Source organism: Lactuca sativa, chromosome 3 (genome assembly GCF_002870075.4).
Source record: "Lactuca sativa cultivar Salinas chromosome 3, Lsat_Salinas_v11, whole genome shotgun sequence".
NCBI classification, from domain to species: Eukaryota; Viridiplantae; Streptophyta; class Magnoliopsida; order Asterales; family Asteraceae; genus Lactuca; species Lactuca sativa.
This window is the reverse complement of record NC_056625.2, coordinates 273,442,016-273,449,524: the sequence shown is the minus strand read 5'-3', so window position 1 is coordinate 273,449,524 and position 7,509 is coordinate 273,442,016.

Here is a 7,509-nt window from a genome sequence, read left to right as displayed (position 1 = left end):
GATCAAATATAATTCACCTCATCTATTATGTGAATGGGTCAGAAGATAAAGGTAATAATATAAATAATCTAAGTTTTACCCTTTGGTACTAGGGTAGCTAACAGTATTAACTGGAGACATCCGTAGATGTACATTCACCTCTGTTGCTAACAGCTGGGCATAGGAATAGTTAATCCCTTAAAGTATACATGTAATGGTATCTACCGTTGACATCCGTGGATGTGCTTTTACCTCTGTAGCTAACAGAGATTCTAGGAATGGTTAATCATGTAAAGTATCCTTTGGTACTAGGATATTAAATCCAATATATCTTGCCGATTATGTGATTGTATCACAAAGTGAAGATAAGAATGAGGATTATATTACAGAATCTATACATATAAATGTACTATTAATTCATCATATGTTATCTATGTAAACGTACTCATGTAAGTGTACTCATGTAAATGTACTCATGTAGATGTATCTATGTAAATGTACTCATGTAAATTTACTCATGTAGATGTATCTATGTAAATGTACTCATGTAAATGTACTCATGTAGATGTATCTATGTAAATGTACTCATGTAAATGTAATCATGTAAATGTACTCATGTAAATGTAATAATGTAAATGTACTCATGTAAACATATCTATGTAATAGTATAGTAATGTATTGTGTGTACTAGCTGTGACGTGTGTTCTCTCTCTATCTAGCAAGTATTGACTCATGAATGAACTGACTCATTATATGATATTGTGTTCTAGTAATAGTTCTAGTATCTTCCTAAACTACCCATATGGTAGCTTACTAGTAATGTAACTGGCACGTATGAACATGGGAGTATACCCTTGCTACCCAAGGGTATTGAATGAACTGGGAAGACCTTTATGACTATATTTGTACATATGATATATAACTAATATTTAAACAACCTTCCGACGGATACCCGATGTCCCACCAGACCACATCTCAAGCGCAAAAAGGAAATAGGGTGGATAGCCTTCCTAAGTCTTTTAAACATTTCTTATATATCTATACATATATAGGCATGCAATTGATAAAATAAAAGCATAAAATAAGTTTTATTATCTAAGAAAAGATCGACTTGATGTCAATCTATAAAATGGTTTGAAAGCATGGGTTTGATAAAACAGTTTAAGTATAAAGAAACATTTGTTTGAAACACAATTGTAAATGAGTTTGAAATGAAACATACAGAGTAAAGTGTACAGTTTAATAAGGAGTTTTAAACATATAAAGTGTTTACGAAAATCATTTGAAGGAAACTGTTTGATAAAACGGCTAATGAGTAATAAATCATTTGAATGCTGCTAATTAATCACATGTGATTAATATAATAACTAGCATGATTCTACTTGTATCCCCCCCCATAAAGCACTTAAAAACATTTAAAACATTGATTAAGGAGTATGAACTCACCTGTTGCGAGTGGATCGGAAGGAAGTGTCGGATAAGTGCTTGGTGTCAAGTGAAGACTTAGACACGCACAAGGATCCTAATTATATATGAGGGCATATGTATATAAAAAATTAGTCTTTAAACAACTAATAAACAAGTCAAGACACTCTAGGGCATGACAACCACTTTGTATAAGTGTTAGAAGTGTTAAGGAGTGCATCTAAGTGTTGTAGGGAAAGGCTAGTGTGTTTGGGGTTCAAGAAACACTCCTAAAACGAGTTTACTCCCTAAAGACCAACAATCCTTGAGTTTACGGTCGTAAACTCCTAACCTTTTGATCATTTGTTGATTTGAAGTCTTCTAAGCTATTCCAAGCATTCCTACTTCATGATTTAGCCTTAGGAAGTGGTGTGTGGCATCAAAACACTCCTAAATGGAGTTTACGGTCTAAAGACCATTTCTCCATGAGTTTACTACCTTAAACTCATGAGTTTACTACCTTAAACTCATGATTTTACTACCTTAAACCCATAAGTTTGGTATTTTGGGGGTTTTCAAGTCCTTAGCTCAATCATGGCACTAGTCTAGGTTAGATTTAGGCATAAGGAACAACCATGGGACTTTTATGGGACATTTAAACACCTTTTGGGGTGTTTACGGTTTTGGGAGATCCCCAAACCGTAAACACATATAAGTGGTTGTTTTCTTGTTCTTTTAGGTGATATACACATCAAGGATGGATCTAGACAAGTCCCTAAGGCATTGTGAAGCATCTAGACACCCTAAAGCACCCTAAGGCACTAAATTTGGTGTTTACGGTTTTGGGAGCCTCCCAAAACCGTGAACACCTTGTTCTTGGTGTTCTTGGGACTTTTCCTTGGTATAAACATGTATAGAAAGCTTTAAATGACTCTAGGATAGAAGTACTTACATTGTGGAAGCTTGAAATGAACTTAAAGTCCAAGAACACTAATGTGTGTTCTTGGTGTTCTTGGTGTTTTGGAAAAACTAGTCAAAACACATAAATGGATGGATTAAAGGATGTAAAATCACTAGATTAAGTTATATACTAACTTGAAAGGGCTAAAACACTTACAATTTTGAAGATCTTGAATTAATTCTAGGATGATACTTGAGAGGATTTTTGGAGTTTACTATTTTGGTAAATGGGGAGTAAACACAAAATGACTAGTTTTTGGCGAGTAAACTCATGCTTAAGGCATGATTTTACGTTTTTTTTTGGATGATTTTCGACCCAAACATAAAAGTTTGGCCGCGAACTTCTAAGACACGAGGTGTTTGCGGTTTTTAAATTCCAAAACCCGAGATGGCACTTTCTTTCACCCGTTCGTTTAAAGAATAATATTAAAATAATCCAATGAACATTAAATTTGCCAAAAATAAGTAATAATGTAATTGACCTATAAATCGAAGTGATTGACTGTTAGGGTTTGACCGAATGAAAATTTCGAGTTGTCACATCATCCCCCAGTTAAAGGGAATTTCGTCCCGAAATTAGAATTTAGGTAAGGAAGTAGGCATGAATGATCGAGTCATGAGGTGGAAAATTTCTAATCGATTGGTTCTCACGCTCATAAGTGAATTTGGGTCCTCGGTTGGTATCCCAACGAACCTTCACTAACGGGCGACGGCGTTGATTCGTCAGCTTGACCTCTTGGTCGAGGGTCACTACGGTTCTAATACGAAGGCGAGGATCTTGTGAATTTCGCTCTCGTTGAGTGGACTTACGAGAGTCCTAACGGAAAGGTACGGTTTCCAGATCGAGACGCGAAGGGTAAAAGGTACGTTACTGAGTTCGCGGAGTAGGTTTAGTCTGTGAGATACAGGTCGATTCTGGTAAGAATCTCGGAGGTCCTAACTATCTTGGATTTAAGCTTTTCACGCTATACGAAGCATATTAAGCCATTCCCAGACTGAGTTTTCCTAAAGAACTTGGTCTCTCACTTGGAATCTCCGAGGTTTCTTCTTCTTGTTTAACTTCCCAGTCAAGAGCCACTCCCTGTTGGGTCAAAGTCGTAAAGATTTCTGTGATTTGTGAGGAGTTCTGGATGAACTATGACAGTAGGTCTGTAATGCCTAGAATTTGGCGAATTCCTGTTGGTGTCTCTGGTTTCGACAAATTCTCAACGGTTTTGATAAATTGGCAGAGTACTCAAGAATTTCCACATCACTAATAGTGTGTCCTAGGAAATTTTGACTCTTCAATTCCAAAACTTGTGTTCAGAGAACTTTGCGAAAAGTATTTCTGAGGGTAATGTTTCTGCGGGTTCCTTCTTACTACGAGGGCAGATAAGTAAGTCGTTACATGGAGAATGATGAACTGATCCAAGTAAGAAAGACAGACTCTATTCATTAAAGTCATGAATGCTTCGGGCGTATTGGTCCTATCCAAGGGGTATCACTACAGACTCGAAGTGTCCGCATTGAGTTCGGAAGGTAGTCTTCCGGACATCCTTCCCTCACACTCAATCTGGTGATATTCGGATCTCAGGTCCATTTATGAAAGTGATTCTTTCCTTGCGTTTGCTCAACCGCTTCATCTATGCGAGGCAGAGACAACGATTTCTAATAGAAAATCTTGACGGAGTCCTCAATATCTGAGGTACATACGATGCAATCCGTCGACCTCTGGAAGAATAAGACCGGGGCTCTCCAAGGTGAGAAGCCTAGTCTTTCAATTCTATTTCTGCGTAGTTCGTTAAGTTGTACGCGCTGTTCTGGTATCTCCGTAGGTGTTTAGAATATAGGGCGATCTGTTTACAGGAGTCATTCTGGATTCTAAGTTTGTTCACATGACGATGCGATTACTCGTAGACTTGGGCAATTCTCCGTCCTGAAGTTCATATTAGAATTCATACATGGTTTCACAATCACAATCTCATGTATACGAGTCGTATATAATTAAGATTGAAAAGGTAGTCGAATAACTGATTCTTCTTTAAGCTCACATCCCATCGAGGAAAAAGAAGTTAAAGTGGAATCATCAATTCTAAACCTGTACAACCTTGAATATATATCACTCTTATGTATACATTCCTCAGTGATAGATCAACCGTATGAATCCTTGGATTGAACTTGACGTACGGCACGAGTGGTACTTCAGGGATTTCTTCAGAAAAGAGAACTATAAGGTACTCCTCGCATAAGTACTTCGGTGTTCTGAAATGACGGTTTCGCTAAAAAGACGTTTACTGACAAAGAGATGTACGTATGAAGCTGTTTTTCTGAGGATCAAATTGAATCGAGTCGTATGATAATGTTGGAATCACACGGAAACTTAAAGCCATTAGATTTGAACATAGGGCGTTTACATACAAAACACAACCGTGCGACCATCAACAGAGTTACAGCACTTTAGGCTTACTACAAGACTATTGCTGCGAATAAGGTATACTATAAAAGACAAGTATACGCAGCATAGGGGGTCCCTTAACTGACGGGATCCCTCAAAAGGTAACACTCGAGTCACACTAAATTAAAACGGTTTATAAGTCTGTTACAACGAAACGCCTTAATTACATGAACGTGGGTCCGGAGTAGGCTCTCCTGCAGCTGTGATCCTGAGAATCTTCCCGTCAATGCCAGAGTTTTGCGCTATCGGGAAATCCTTCTTGAGGTGTCCAATTTCACCGCATTGGTGACATATCTGGACAGCACCAACATTGGTGGTGGAAGTGAAGTGTCGAGTATAAGTTATGGGGACACGGTTGCTTTCGTTGATCTTCTCTTTTGGGCAATCTCTGTAATAGTGCCCTGCCTCACCACAACTTTAGCAAACCAGGCTTGCTCCAGTGGTGGAGATAGTTCTACAAAAACGAGCAATGTGACCCATCTTGTTGCAATTATTGCATTGTCGGACTCGGCAAATTCCTTTGTGGTGATAGTTGCACCGGTCGCACTTCAGGAGTGTCCGTTCATATGGTCTGCTTGGTACTAGGATGGCAGCGGTTTCCCATTGTTGTTGTTGCATGGCAATTCTCTGAAATCGTTTATGTTCCACTTTGGCTTGACGTTTTCTTTTCTTGAACTCTGAATTGTTATTTTGGGTGGTGGCGACTGTTACTATTTGCTGATTTCTCGGATCGTTAACACGATCGGGATTGTCAACTCCTTTTTCAGTCTTGTTTGTGTTGGCAGTGTTGCGGTTTGCAAGGACACCTGTCACGGTAGCCATTACGGCAACTGTAACTGCGGTTTGAAAAGTAGTGACGTCCATAGGAAAAGCAGAGGTTTCATTGTTCGGCTGGCTGCTTCCGGATGAAGACATGATTCTATAACACGAAAGATAAGGATTTTGTGAGCGATTTTGGGTTGACCCTAGATGTACTTCGATTGTTCAAGTAAGGAGTAAGATTATGTTTTCGACAGTTTGACCTACATCCCTATGGTGCAGTCATAGTACTGAGTGGAAGTGAGTTTTTAGAATGGTCTCTTGACGTTTTTCGTTCAAGCCGAGGTATCGTTGGTTGGTGAACAACATGATCCAACCACTAAAAGAGACTTGGAAATGTCTCCAGAGCTAAATTGCAATAGTCCAATGACTTGACTAAAGCATGTTTCAGATAGACTCCAATGAAAGTATGATAAGAGTACTTGAATAAAGAATGACACAGAAGTTAGCCGACTGTCAATATATTTGATATTCATGGCGTACAATTTTGGGAGAATGACCTTGTAAAAAGGTCTTACATCATATACAGCGAAGATAGTCCTTGACAGCATAAAGAGCTAACCAAAAATACTTACAATACAAGATAATTTCATAGAATATGCCACATCGGGCATAGACAGAAAAACAATTCCTTTTAACAAGGAAAATAAAGTAAAACATCTACTACTGGCGACGGTCATCCCTCTAGTGAACTCTCAGTTCAGCCAGTTGACGTTCCACATCAAGCAGGTGTCTTTCGTACACCCTCTGGCATACTCGAAGTTCTATGACTTCGGCTCGTGATTCAGCCAATGCTTGTAGTAGGGTTTCATGGTTTCTCTCAAATCTCTCACGGGCATCTTCTAAACGAATGGTGCGGAGGGTATGCATTCTCGCATCGGCGACAACTTCTGTGATCTGATGTAGGGCTGTCCTGCCTTGAATCTCATTCCGGGCCACTCTGCAGACCAAGATTGGCAAGATTCTGTCTGTTGAGCCCGTATTGCTTATGTCATAAAAGCTTTGATCACCATTAAATGGCATGGGCTGATCTTGTCCTTGGCTCCATGTTTCCAAGCATTCCACCCACTCAGGCATCGGGCCATGAAAAGTTGGACGAGGGTTAGGAATTGGAACGGGAGCTGCCTGGAGTAGGTTCTCAACCTCGGGTTCGGAGTTAGCATCATCCGAAAGGTCTTCATCATGGTGATAATTCAAAGGGATATGATGATCATTCTCTGGTTCTTCTCCAAACCAACCAGCAATGACTTCGTTCAGAAGATACTGGTTGCCGTGGGGATGGAGTCCAGCCATGTTATCTACGCGAGAATTGGGGTAAGAAAATAATCATTAGACGAACTCTCTAGATAATTATTTAGAAAATCTTCATTATTTACATCGCCATTTGTGAAGTGCATACCAATTATATGTAATCGAAACAGGATAGGCTTTCGAATAAGTGACCTCAACTCCAAATTCACACAGAATAGGGGTAAAGTAAAATTTTCACAGATTCTAAGTCTATAACATCCTAATTACATATAGCCTTAGTGTATCCACTTAGCAACTATCAACTTAGTAATGAAGATCCCGTTTAGTTCTCAAGTATGAAGTACTTATAGTAACACCAAATACCCCTATAGTATTTTAAGTTTAATGTTATGTTCTACTGTTCTCATTGTGGTATTGTTGGTAACATTTTAGAATTGTTGCAACCACACAACTACACTTAGGCACATGCTAGTCAACCCTCGGATAATATAGTTGATCAGGCTATATCTTCCCAGTTTTGACTATATGTCTCTAAGTCCACTTGCGTTGCCCAACAATCGTAATTCTTTTGTACTGTCCTAGTGACACTGATTTTAGTATGAATGCAGGCACGTATACTAAATTAAATATTTTACTATTTAACGAATAAACTCTTGGTCAGA